The sequence below is a fragment of the Schistocerca americana genome, chromosome X (genome assembly GCF_021461395.2).
Source record: "Schistocerca americana isolate TAMUIC-IGC-003095 chromosome X, iqSchAmer2.1, whole genome shotgun sequence".
NCBI classification, from domain to species: Eukaryota; Metazoa; Arthropoda; class Insecta; order Orthoptera; family Acrididae; genus Schistocerca; species Schistocerca americana.
Window position 1 is genome coordinate 89441804 of NC_060130.1, and position 14424 is coordinate 89456227.

General features: G+C 46.2%; 1 protein-coding gene across 1 annotated transcript in view; it reads left to right on the forward strand.

The window, feature by feature from the left end:
• LOC124555824 (neurogenic locus Notch protein) overlaps positions 1–14424 on the forward strand; it is a 166616-nt gene that overhangs the window by 113170 nt on the left and 39022 nt on the right. The window lies entirely within an intron of this gene.

Sequence of the window (14424 nt, forward strand, 5' to 3'; positions counted from 1 at the left end):
GGAAACAGAGTATATTTTCACTCTTTTCTCCTGTTCTTATATTTCTCTTTTTGAGACTATCTTTCCTTTTTTAATGGTGTGTATTCCACCCTAGTTCTCACCTTATTGCGGAAGTAGTTATATTGGAATTTGTTATCACTGGAGTTTGACTGGTTTTTTCAGATACTTTATGTATCTGAATTCCTTATGCAGCCTAATTGCCTTAGTCGCATTATTCTTGAAACAAATGATACACTGTAATTTCCACAGTAGTCGGTGATAAACGGAACAGATTGACAGCTGACCAGCAACATAAATGCTGTTCTACGCACATAAGTAGGCGGCGAGCCCTATATTGACTGATTGCACCATTATTGATCAATCACTGATATTAGTCACAACCGTCAAGGGATGTAAGGAAGAGCAATACTTCCACGAACGCCCTCTTAAAAAACCTTCGTCCTACTAATTAGTGAGAGGTCAAGGTTCTTTCCCAAGGTGAGTTTACACGACGGACAGAGAAGTTTCAGAAAAGAGCAATAAAATTTTTCATCAGTTCGTCTGGTTACCATGAGGGCATCACTGAAAAGCTCGATAGAAAGCGCTAGGAAATGCATGTTGCGTAAAAGCTATGTGTTAAAATTCCGATGGAGACTGGCTGCTAAAATTTTGAGAGCATACGTTCCAAGGTGGGAAAACAGCTCACCACTTCATACCTCATACATTTAGCGTAATTACAACACCTGTAAAATTTAAGAGAAATTCAGATATACGAAGATGCGCAGCGAAAATCTTAATTCGCTCGCAATAACCACGAATGGAAGAGAAATGGGCTATAATGAAATTTACAATGTGTACCTTCAACCAAACACAGGACGCTGGTTTGGAGAGTTCACGCGTAGTGTTGTTATAGCTCGACTAAACCGTTTTCTGACGACAATAGGGAGCAGTTGTACATGTGCATCAGTAGTCCTCCCGCTACGTATTTCACTCTCCTTTCCCCTTTTCACTGATGCCTCGAGGGAAGAACAAAAATGTCGGAAGCCTCCGTATGGGCTCGAATTACTTAGATTTTACCGTCATGATTATTTCGCGCTATGTGTGTGAGGGGAGGTAATACATTGCTTGATTTGGAACGTAAGTTCACGGAATTATAAGAGTAAATTACTTCTTGACGCGCGCATCGCCCTACCTGTAGCGTCTGCACTGGACTTGGGTGAACATTTCTGTGACTATAGGCGCTGTTTCTTTTTAGATCTCTCGTATCTCTTCTCTTAATGCTACTCAGCAAGGATCCCAGATTGATAAGCAGTACTCAAGAAACGGTCGAACGAAGGTTTGTAAGTTAAAACCTTCGTCGGTGAATCACATTTCTTATTCCAATGAACCTCTTTGGCATCTTCCTTTACTGCAACTCGTTTTATTAAGTCGGTCCAGTTCGTCACTTCGACCACATATTTATAAATATCTTATGACAATGATTGTTTCCAACAATTGATAATGAAACAGCATTGCGTCTTTTCATCTGTTTGAGAGCGATGTGATACATTTGTTTGCGTTTCGTTTTACCTGCCAGTCCTTTCTTCTAGCGCTGGTTCTCTCTGGTAATCCTTCATCTCGTTGCAATTCAAACGCATTCGGAATTCCATGTACATAACAGTGGGCTAGGACACTATAATGAACTAAGGGGTCATTTGATATCCTGACTTTAAGGAATAGGGTTGCATTATGTATAACACATTCTCATCGCAGCTCGAGAGTCATTGTAATAACGTGAAAACTTTGGGCAATGACTCTTGTATCCACGTGACACCTAATTTCCTCATCGTTCGGATGTCTGTGTTCCATTTGGTTTTGCTAGACTCTGAAGGACTTAAGAGATAAATAGGGTTGGTTCAAATGTTTTTGAGCACTATGGAACTTAACATCTGAGGTCATCAGTCCCCTAGAACTTAGAACTACTTAAACCTAACTAACCTAAGGACATCACACACATCCATGCCCGAGGTAGGATTCGAACCTGCGACCGTAACGGTCGCGCGGTTCCGGACTGAAGCGCCTAGAACCGTTCGGCCACACCGGCCGGCTGCAGCCGTAGTGTCATTCCCCTTATTAGATAAAATCTTAGCGAGTTCAGCAATACTTCGTTAGGGAAGAATCGGACAGACAGTGACAGAGCGCGTAATAATGCAGCTTACAGATCCGGTTTCAACTCCGGCTCATTGCTTTAATCCGACGCTAGAGGTTAGGTATCACAGTCATTCGTAATTCGTGACTATGGGATCTCGTCTTCTCTCTTCTCTCATATTGTGTGCTGCTATTCCCGGCTATTGGCTCTGCCACAGCGGTTTATGAAAGTTGATGACCGTCGTTAATTCTAGCGTCAATTGGCAAGCGTTGTAGATGCGGACGCAGCCATCTGTGAGATAGCGTGTGAGCTCTGACATTCAGCTTACCGCAGTAAAGTCGTGAGCGTCGAATGAGGTGGTGTGGGCCGTGTTTTACAGCGCGCTACTGGCGGCTTGTTCCCATTTTTCAATTGGCCGCTTTTCAGGAAGCATCTTGCAAGGACAGAACACTCTTTAAGGGCGAAAGCCGAAAGCGTGATAGTAGTGTAGTATCGAGGCATGTCTCGAGTTAAACCGTGATCATTTCCGTTATCTCATTTTCGGATTCAATGACGACCAGTGCGGATGTCCTGTTACACGTACTTGCTTGTTGTTTTCCCACAATGGCATAATCTGAAAGGGCCGTCAACTACTTCTCGGGCGCCACTCGAGCTGTCTGAAAAGGCATTCTTGACCCGTAAGAAATGATGAACGTATCCTAAGATTTGCGATCAGTCGTATACCATAAGAGCATACGCGGTCCAGTCACCAGCGCCTGTGGTCAACGTCAGCGTACATTAGGTGACAGAACAAGCAGAGAAGGATATATGAAACGTGTCGGGGGGCATGGAAAACAGTTCAGTCGTTGTCGTAATGCGGTCTCGGAGTGATTTATGCGACGTCCGAAAGGGCGTTCGCGCCAAGGGTCGAAGCATTTCCGAAACGGTAAGTTTGTAAACTGTTCTCGTGCCGCAGTGGTTTAGTATACTGTGCATGGTAAAATGGTGCTATCCGAGACCGGCGCCGAGGTAACTGCGATGCGTCACGGAATTTAGCAGCAGGGTAGTGCAATGTGTCAGCCAGCTCGCAGTTAGGTGCGTGTAGGATGAGTTTAGGGTGAGCAAACTGTCCGGATAATGTGTGGAAGCAGCTGTCCACGGCACTAGCTTCACATCTCTGTCCGTACCGTATTGATAATCTCGCTGCTAAAAGTGGTTACTGACAAGTGGCCACATTAGTGACTGGACAGTGTGTATTACAAGAACTAATACGGAAAGGCAAGATGCAAAATACAGAAATCGCCATTGTAGACGATTTTTTCACAAAGCAGTGTTTGCAACATAATTTAAGATGCGTTTCCATACAATCACGATATCCATAACCGTGAGATCACTCGTGTTTCTCCCATTGTATTTTCTGTATACACTGAAGAGCCAAAGAAACTGGTACACCTGCCTAATATCGTGTAGGGCCCCCGCGAGCACGCGCAAGTGCCGCAACACGATTGACATGAGCTCGACTAATGTCTGAAGTGGTGCTGCAGGGAATTGACAACACGAATCCTGCAGGGCTGCCCATAAATCCGTAAGTGTACGAGGAGGTGAAGATTTCTTCTGAACAGCACGTCGCAAAGCATACCATATATGCTCAATAATGTTCACGTCTGGGGAGTTTGGTGGCCAGCGGAAGTGTTTAAAGAGAGAAGAGTGTTCCTGGAGCCACTGTGTAGCAGTTCTGGACGTGTGCGGTATCGCACTGTCCTGCTGGAGTTGCTCAAGTCCGTCGGAATGCACAATGGACACGAATGGAGCAGGTGATCAGAAAGGATGCACGTGCCTCCACAGTCCCCTGCTGACGTGCAGGGTCAACGGATTCGTGAGGTTGTCTCCATACCCGTACACGTCCGTCCGCTCGATGCAATTTGGAACGAGACTCGTCCGACCAGGCAACATGTTTCCAGTCATCAACAGTCCAATGTCGGTTTTGACGGGCCCAGGCCAGGCGTAAAGCTTTGTGTCGTGCAGTCACCAAGAGTACACGAGTGGTCTTTCGGCTCCCAAAGCCCATATCGATGATGTTTCGTTCAATGATTCGCACACTGACACTTATTGATGGCCCAGCACTGAAATCCGCAGCAATTTGCGGAAGGATCGCACTTATGTCACGTTGAACGATTCGTTTTAGTTGCCGTTGCCGTGCGGGATCTTTTTCCGGGCGCAGCGATTTGAGAGATTTAATGTATTACCGGATTCCTGATATTCACGGTACACTCGTGAAATGGTCGTACGGGAAAATTGCCACCTCTGAGATGCTGTGTCCCATCGCTCGTGCGCAGACTATAACACCACGTTCAAACTCACTTAAATCTTGTAACCTGCCATTGTAGTAGCAGTAACCGAACAACAAATTAACGTACAAAAATAAAAATAAACTTAGATATTTATGTTTTAAACGTGCCAATTAGATGTCTTTCCGGGTAACACGTTCTCAGAGACGATAGGCACTTTTGCAGCGCTTGTGCAAGTTGCCTGTGAAGATGTAGCGTGCGTTTCCGTTTTCGACATAGTCCGGTTGGAAATTTGCAGCTGTGTGTAGTGTGTGGCTCGGTAATGGAGCGAGGTAGGGGGACGAAGTGTTGAGGCCGGCGTGCCGGCACAGCCCCGCATCCGGGTTCTTCAGTTACCCGGCCGTTTGCCGTATCAGTTTCGAGCGTACACGCAGCGGGCATTCCGGCTTTCAAACAAAGGAACGTCGATTAGAGAGGGGCGTGGAACGAGAGCTTGCCAATAGTCAGGCGCCGCGCTCGTAAAACTCGCCGTGCAATGCACCTGCAACGCCAGCCACCTTTACATATCTACGAGTTTACGAGGCATACGGTAACGTCAATTACAGGACGGTTTATCTTGTCATGTCCGATTCTCCCGCAGTCTGTTTTTCAAATAAAGCTGCGTCCGAAAGAACGTAGTTTTCTGCCGGATCGACTGTGATAAATAAAAAAATAAATAAATAAATACAACGCAGAAGATGTAACTACAGTATCGCTGTCTCGCTATCAAAGACACTAATATCGTGACCTACATGAAATGACATTTCATTCTTCAGTCGGACATTTATCGCCGTCCAGTAAGTCATCAGATACGGACCGAGCGAACTGGCGCGGTGGTTAACACTGGACTCTCATTCGGGAGGACGGTTATTCGAATCCCCGTGCGGCCAACCGTATTTAGGTTCTCGATTGTTTCCCCAAAATCACGTAAGACAAGTATTGGAATGGCTCCTATGAACGGGAAACAGCAGATTTCCTTCCCCAATCCGAATTTGTGCTCCGTCTCTAATGACCTCGTCATCGGCGGGACATCAAAGTTGCAACTGTCCCTCCTTACCTTTCAAATACGAGTGCGCTTTCATCACATACTTAGGCGAATTTGAGTTCCACGAAATAGATTTGTAACGTTCATTCGCGTAAGCATTCCAATTTCACTGTAAATGTGTTAATCTCTTAAGTAGTACTCGTTTGAAGCTTAATTGCAGTTAATAAATCATATTTTCAGTACTCAAGCCCATGTCTCGCTATTTATCGACATCCCTATTTTACACGCGATAGTGGACGTTGGAGGAACTGCAACTTCCTCTTCCTATGCATGACGCCAAATTTCCATGACTGACTGTCACGTTCTTGTCTTTTATCTCCACACAGATACAGACATGTCTTTTTACCGCCTCTCTCTCTCTCTCTCTCTCTCTCTCTCTCTCTCTCTCTCTCTCTCTCTCTCTCTCTCTCTCTCTCTCTCTCTCTCTCTCTCACACACACACACACACACACACACACAAAATATATTTATATCTCGAAAGCATAACCTTTTCACCTTTAACAACCACATAAATAGGTAAATCAAGTAATATGGGGTGTTAATATATTTCCGCCTTCATTATAGAAGATAGAGTCGATGTCTAAATTATCAGTGGCTGATCTTAGCGACAATCCAGGTTTCCCATCACTGCTCACATAAGTTCCTGTATACGTTATTTTCCATTGCCACTGTCTGACCTGTGTGTACGACGAAAAAAAATGGATTGTAGTCTATTGTACTGTCGACATCTAGATGGCTAAAGCCGTATCAACAACTCAGTTGGGCGAGGATGGGACAGAAAACTGTGGTGCCAGTTGCAAAGGATCATTTAGTTACAGCCTTCAATCCCGAAACTGAGGAAAGAGTACTAAGGATTGTCGATATGGTGTATGAAAGTCGCATAATGGTATAGCTATCGTGAACACTTTGGTAAGATGATTCGTTATTGGGTTTTCTTTCTCTGGAAGAGCAAAGAACAGAAAGGTAATAGGCGAATGAAATTTACTTCTGTCAAACTCCCCACCACTCTCATAAGTCATAAAGTGACCCACCAAGCTTAACATCATTACTTGATGGGCAGGTAAATATCAGACTCGTCTGCCCTCTCTCCAAGGAGCACAGAAAAGGGAACTGTGCTTTAATCATGTAGTGGCAACAGTCTCATGTGATTCTGCTGCTACTTTATTAAAATGACATAGCAGCTTTTCTTCTGGTTCTACCACTTGAACATGCACAAGGACAACTACTAATCCGTACAGCAAAAGTTAATTTTCTTCAGTCTTCTTCTTCTTCTTCTTCTGTTAATGAAAGTCGATAAGGCATTACTTTATCTTCTTTCTGTTCTTTTCTTCAGTAACGCGACGATACCCACGGGATGCAATCTCTCCCTGAAGATCGTGTACTTCCAGTCATAACGGACTCACAATATTCTCTGATGTGATGAGTAGGTACAATGAACCTGTCGATCCTTTGTAACACTTCCCCTGAGCCACGACTTAACGGTAGATTCGTTTCAGAAGGTGATTTATGATACGGGGGGACGTGCTGGTTTTTAGCTGACAGCAGCGGCTGTATTTCAAACCGAATGCTGATTTTTCCAGATTAAGTGTTCGCTGTCATACAGAGGGGTGGTTGTTATTGCACTTTAGTGTTTAAATTTACTGATAAAAAGCATAGCAGCTGGAAATCTGTGATTCGGTGTCTCAGTAGGTAAGTGCCAGACTAGAAATCCTAGGCTGTCTCTGAGCACTATGGGACTTAACATCTGTGGTCATCAGTCCCCCAGAACTTAGAACTACTTAAACCTAAATAACCTAAGGACATCACACACATCCATGCCCGAGGCAGGATTCGAACCTGCGACCGTAGCAGTCGCGCGGTTCCGGACTGAGCGCCTAGAACCGCGAGACCACCGCGGCCGGCAGAAATCCTAGGTTTCGGGGCCCTGTCCACACCCGGGAATGGGATTACTTTCTGTCTATTATCGTGCCTTTCACTTCTGACAATGGTTTGATAATATGAAAATGTAGACTGAGGTGACAGAAGTGATGGGCTAATGATATTGCACATACTGAGATGGCGTGCAGTGCGTTGGCGGAGCCGTCATTTGTACTCAGGTGATTATAGTCGCACGACGGCAATTAACAGACTGGAACTAGACGGCTGGGACATTCCATTGCGGCAATCGTTAGGGAATTCAATATTCCGAGATCCAGTGTCAAGAGTGTGCCGAGAAAACCATTGCCTTTCACCACTGACAACGCAACTGCCGACGGCCTTCACTTTAACGACCGAGAACAGCGGCGTTAGCGTAGAGAAGTCAGTGCTAACAGACGAGCAACAATGCGGGAACTAATCGTAGAAATTAGTGTGAGGCGTACGACGAACCTACCCGTTGGGACAGTGCGCCGAAATGTGTGGTTAGTGGGCCACGGTAGCAGATGCCTTTGCTAACAGCGCGGCACCTCTCCTGGGCTCGTTGGACCCTAGACGACTGGCAAACCGTGGCCGGGTCCCGCTTTCAGTTGGGAAGAGTTGACGGTAGTGTTCGAGTGCGGAGCAGATCTCACGAAGCCGTGGGGCCCGAGGCGTCAACAAGGCGCTGTGCAAGCTGCTGGTCGCTCCGTAACTGCCTTTATATGGAGAGAACTGGGTCAGCTGGTCCAACTCAACCAATAATTGACTGGAAATGGTTATATTAGACTACTCGGAGACCATTTGCAGCCATTAATGGACTCGGTGTTTCCAAACGACGATGGAATTTTTGTGGATGAGAATGTGCCGTGTCACACGGTCACGATTCGCGACTCGTTTGAAGAACAGTTTAGACAATTGGAGCGAATGATATGGACACCCATATTGTCTATAGAGGCAGCGTGGCTCAATATTTAACGTCGAGTTGCGAACAGGAGATGATCAGACACGATATTAGGAGGTATTCCACGACTTGGCTCACATAACTGTATAGTTCCGGGTTAGCGCTCAGCCCACATCCCCAAATAACCTTCTAGCTTAGTCTCTTCAAAGCTTCGACTTGCTGTAATGCGTTATCGAGATCGTTAAAATAATGACACTGCTGTCGCGATGCTCGATCGTCACAGAGGAGGGTCCTTTTTGCCATTGTGCTCTCCGAACCGGTAGCGCAAAAAGAACACGGAAGTGCACTAGAGCACTTTAATAGATCTGCCGCTGCACAGTGCACAATTTTTGCCGCGATACACTAGTTAGGCCGCAGAAAAGTGTCTCCGACTGCCTGCAGTCGTTCATGTGGCGGAACAAAAACGGACGAAATAACTGCAGCGAGAAAACAAGTAAGAAGAAGCCTTTGTGGGCGCTGTGCTCTCCCCGGCGCGCGCTTCGTTTCTTTTCGCACAGTACAAAGACCGGTCCCCTGCACAAATAAAAAGCCACCGTTTCGGTTAGCTGCGGCCTGTAAATTCCCCGCGCTGTTTGTTTCTGCCGGGCCGGCATGCGCGCGCTGTAAGAACCGGCAGCCGGCTGAATGAGGTGTGAAATGTACGTGGCCACCTCCGCTGCGTTCGTCCCTGCTACTCCTATATGCCGCTCACAGACCTTCTTTGTTCCTCGCGGCGCGCCTATCAGCTGCATTCCGATGACACCTCGTCCTGTCTAACATCTCAAAGTAAAGAAATGATCTGTGTAAGAGCAGCAAAGACATAAGTAACTGATGGGAGCACTCCTTTAATACACCGACGAAGAAAAAAATAGCGACACCAAAAAATAACTGAAGTAGAGTAATGAAATTTCGGGAATACGTTTCTCTAGGTAACGTATTTAACCGATCAACATTGCAAGCTCACAGTTTATTGTAAGCACGAGATAAGCCATTGCAAGTGTGAAATGCTGGTACGTTAATAACCGATGTAACCTCCACGATGTCGGTGCGAGCATGCACTGTGTTGTATAGGTGCCGGATATCAGTTTGTGGGACGGAGTTCAAAGCCTGTCGCAGTTGGTCGTTCGATACAGGGGCGGTTAATGCTGGTTGTGGATGACGCTGGAGATGTCGTCCGGTGATGCCCCATGTGCTCGATTGGAGACAAATCTGCTGATCAAACAGACCGAGGCAACGTGTCGACACCCTGCAGAGCATCTTGGGTTTCGACAGCGCTATGTGGGCGAGCCTTATCCTGTTGGAAAATATTCCCCGGAATGATGTTCACGAGTGTCAGCACAACTGGTCGAATGATCAGATTGACGTACAAATTTGCAGTCCGGGTGTGTGGGATAACCACGAGAGTTGTTCTGCTGTCAGACGAAATCGCACCCCAGGCCGTAGCTCCAGTTGTAGGCCCACTGTTGTAGTACGCAGACAGGAAGGCTACAAGTCCTCAACTGGCATCAAGCTAAGCAACACGCGGCCTTTACTGGCACCGTGGCAGAACCAGCTTTCATCGGGAAACACAACACTGCCCTCCAATGAGCTCTCGCTTAGCACCACTGAAGTCGCAGATGGCGGTGGTTTGGGGTCCGTGAAACGCACGCTACAGGGCGTGGGGCTCTGAGATGTCCTTACAGTAACCTACTTGTTTGTTGTATGCAACTGCTTTTTCTGCTGCCGTAAGCCGAACACGACGGTCTTCCCTCTCAGTCGTGCCACGTGGCCGTCCGCCCGGTCTTCTTGCGACCGTACATTCTCGGGACCACCACTGCCAGCAATCTTGTGTAGTGGCTACATTCCTGCCGAGTCTTTCTGCAGATCGCGGAAGGAACATTTTTATACGACTTCGTTCAATCCCAGTGAGGTGTCGATAATGGCGTCTTTGTCACCTTAAGGGCATTCTTTGCTAACATCTACGTAGATACTCCGCAAGTCATCGTACCGGTACGGTACGTAAAGGAGGGTACCCTGTACCACTACCAGTCATTTCCTTTCCTGTTCCACTCGCAAATAGAGCGAGGGAAAAACTGTTGTATATATGGCTCCCTATGAGCCCTTATTTCTCGTCTCGTATCTTCGTGGTCTCTACGCGCAATGTATGTTGGCGGCAGCAGAATCGTTCGGCTGCTAGCTTCAAATGCCTGTTCTCTAAATTATCTGAATAGGGTTTCTCGAAAGGAACATCGCCTTTCTTGCAGGGATTCCCGAAGCATCCCCGTAACACTTAACGTGTTGGTTCAAACCTACCGGTAACAAACCTAGCAGCCCACCTCTGATTTGCTTCGATGTCTCAGTCTCAAAGCTAACAAACACTCACGACCGTTAAAGCTAATCTGATTTGCATTCTCATAGAGGTGCTACTAGCGCCACTCGTACGCGGCTTCCTGAAAATTTGAATGGTCGTTATCTTTCAGATGCAGAAACACGCCGACCGACTTTCGCTTCTGTCGCACAACTCCCCGTTGGTGTTGCAATGTTTTCCGTCATTTTGTCAATAAACGCAACACAATGAACATAATCGTGCAACAACTGCGGCACTGTTGACTTGCAACTCTACTGATAATCTTGCGCACTCATCCTGAACCGTGAAATGAACAGAGCGGTGTAAAGCTGAACGAACGGCGAAGATCGTAAAAGGTATATTGACAAGTTTGCAAACTAAAAGACGAGCTCATTTTGTGCACATAGTTGCGATGATTTGACTTTGTCGTCTGTGCTAGACGCTGCGAGCGATGTTCTCGACTAAGACGTCGTCTTCGACGTGTTTTAGGTGTACTCGAGATCGGACAGCGAGTTTTAGAATGCTACATGCGACACAAATCTCTCGCCTCGCATTGCGGGTAGACTCGTGTTGACAGCACTCGAGAGCAGAATGAGAACATTTGTTCATTGGTCTCGGAAAAGTTCCATGTTATATACCCTGCCCGTTCAAAAAGTTAGGAGACAGAATTTATTCGTGGCGCATAACCGACGTCAGCGCAGTAACAATGGTGGCAGCTTGAACTGACAACAGACGTGCGTTCCACCAATTTGTTTTGAGCGGGCAGTGTTAAGTAGTGGACGTTCGGTCGTAGCTTGTCAGCGTTTTTGTGTCACAAATTGCACTCGAGCAACATCTCTAAATCGACGATTCCAGGCAGTTTCCAGAATCTTTTGAAGAAGAGAAGAATATGTGAAGTTTGTCCCACACGCATGGATGCCCGAACAAAAGACGCGTGGACGACTGCCGCGACTCGATTGAAATGCAAAACGCGGGCAGTTCTTTTCTGGAAAAAATAATCGCGGGTGAAGAGACGACGTGTGTCAGTACGAACGTACCACAGAACGAGAAGGTGTCTAAATTCTCAAGAGTAGTCGACGCTTTGACGACATAATTGACATTCAAAGCAACGTGGCGCCAGGTTTGAATAACATCCCAAATAAGGACCTTTCTGACAGTTTCGAATGGTTGTGTGGACGTTCTGTTCGTTGTATTCAAGTGGGGTGAGACACTGTAAAACACCTGAAGCCATAACGCCATCATCTTAACGTCTCTCTATTTTTTTTACTAAGCCAGTTGAGTGGTACTTACGTAAATAAATTAGTGAAATCAAAGTGAAGTAGAAATTTGAATATAAATGAAAAACTTGGTTTAGTTTAGAGAGTTACATACTGGCAAACAGCGGGCAGAACAGCAGAACAGAAGAGAGAATGACCGTGAAGTCAGCAAGTTCCACATAAGCGGGCGCTGTCGATTCAGCCGTCAGGGCACCGCCCGACCGGCTCACGTGTTTCTCAGTTGTCGCATGTGAGCAAAGGCCCTCGCCTACATTCCAAGAGCCAATGACCGTCGTTAAGAAGATTCTTCGAGAAGCTTCTCAACGTGACAGAAGAGGCAATGACCGAGAAGTCGTTCACCTCCAGTAAACTGAAGTGAATAAATACGCGAGACGCAGTGGGCCCGACAGACGAGAGACGACAGACGAAGGAAGAAGATAAGAGTAGCAGTAGTTTTCAGTCAGTTTCGGTGCTGAAGACCGTCATGCAAGAAGAGACTACATCATGCACAGAAGCACCAAGTCCGCCGCTGTAATGGAATAGCAAGCAGCAGCCTTGGCGCCAAAAGACAGAAGTTAAAAGGTATTTGAAGTCTGATTTTTACGTACGCGGGTGACTCGTGAAAACGGGAAGGAGACGGCCTCACATCAGCAGTCACCTGTGAGCTGGGATGAAGATCTGACAGCCGAAGACTGGCAAGCGGGAGTCCGTTATTCGAGTCCTGGACACTGGCCTTCCCCCGCCGCGCCGCTCCGCTGGCCGACGCACAACACACGCGGCCGCTTAGAGAAGAGAAACACTGGGACGCCACGTCCAAGGTATCACTTCGCTCGCAATAATTAAACGGGCCACCTCGCGCTGCGCGTCTCCACCAGTCAGCTGGGCGAGACGGCGACACGAGATACACACTGCCACGCGTAATCAGACGCCGCCGCTGCCGCAGCAGAAGGCTACGCAAACGACACAGCTGCCGTTCTCCGAACCAGAACATCCAGTAAGATACAGTTGTACGAAACTTTAAATAAAAGTTATCTTATGTAAAAATGCTGTTTCATTCTACCTCATACCCGAGCCAAGGAAGAACCCACCCTGCCCACATGTTGTTAAGAGAGAAAAATTAATTTATTTAATATTTTCACCCTGACATAATGCTTTAGAATCAAATGCCCTTTTCAGTAATGCTCATCCTGACAATTGACTAGCATCAAAAGAGAAAACCCAGTTACATTTAGTAGCAGAAGTGCTACATTTAGTGTCAGAACTGTTACAGTATATTTGCGTTAACCTAGCTCCGTAGACTTTGGCGGGAATAGCCAGTTCTTTATCAGGCGAAGATGGGAGGCTATGGTGTGCGAAAGAATACTTTTTTAACAAATAATTTCCTTAGAAACGCGTGGGAGAGATCGCATTGCAAAGAAAATACACTAATTCAGAAAGAGTTTAGGAAAGAAAGACATTTCTGCGAGCTGGAGAACACAGTGATTGTATTGAAAATAATTTATTATCCGGCACGATCAGATTTATTTCTAACGAAGTGAGCGGTTTCGGCTATCATCGTCAATCTTCAGATCATCAGTAGAAATGAATGGTGTTTGTAAATTAGTTATACAAAAGCAACCTTTAATTGTGGAAAAGGTAAATAACTTACAGAACTGTCTGAATGCAGTATATCTTCAAGTTTTGTTCTCAAATATGTATTGTGGCTACCTTTTGTAACACAACAAATGTCCCAGCTGTAATCAAGTTCCTGTCAAATCCTATGAAGCAAGTATCGGTGTATGGTGACAAATGCTTGTGTTATCCGTTGTCGCAGCTCGTCGACGTTTCCCGGAAGCGTCGGAACAAATACTGTGTCTTTAATGTAATACCATACACAGAAGTCAGGTGATCTTAGTGGTCAAGATATTATTCCACCATGTCCAGTCCAAATCGGCACATTCCTATGGAAATAACGCGACAACTTCACGATCATAATGAGGTGGTGCGCCATCTTGCTGTCAAATAAATTCTGTGCCCATATCCTGTTGTAATTGAGGCAATAGATGATGATCAGGTACGATATGCCACTTACAGTTGACTTGGCAAAAAAGAATGGACCGTAAATCTTGTTAGAGTTTAAAGCGCAGGAAACATTTACCTCAGGCGAGCCCCGTAAATGTTCGAATACGTGACGTAGTTCCTGCACAGCCCATATCCGAACATTATACCGATTCACTTTACCGCAGGTATGAAAGGTGGCTTCGTCACTGAACACAATTTTATGAGGCAAATCATCTTTATTGTGCATTCTGTTAAACATTTCTACGCAAAACTCAGCCCAATTGTCCATGTTACTTTCTCTTAAAGCTTGCGATTGTAGAGTTTGAACGATAGGCGTTTCCGCAATACCTTCCACACTGTAACGCTAGGCATACTCAGTTGCGTCTCGTTGATTTACCCGGACTACGAATGTAAGACTGCCGAACTCGTTCAATTACTGCGTCAGAGGCTACTGGCCTGGTTCCCTATGCGATACACAGCCAGCTGGTGAAACGATTGTGCCAGTTAA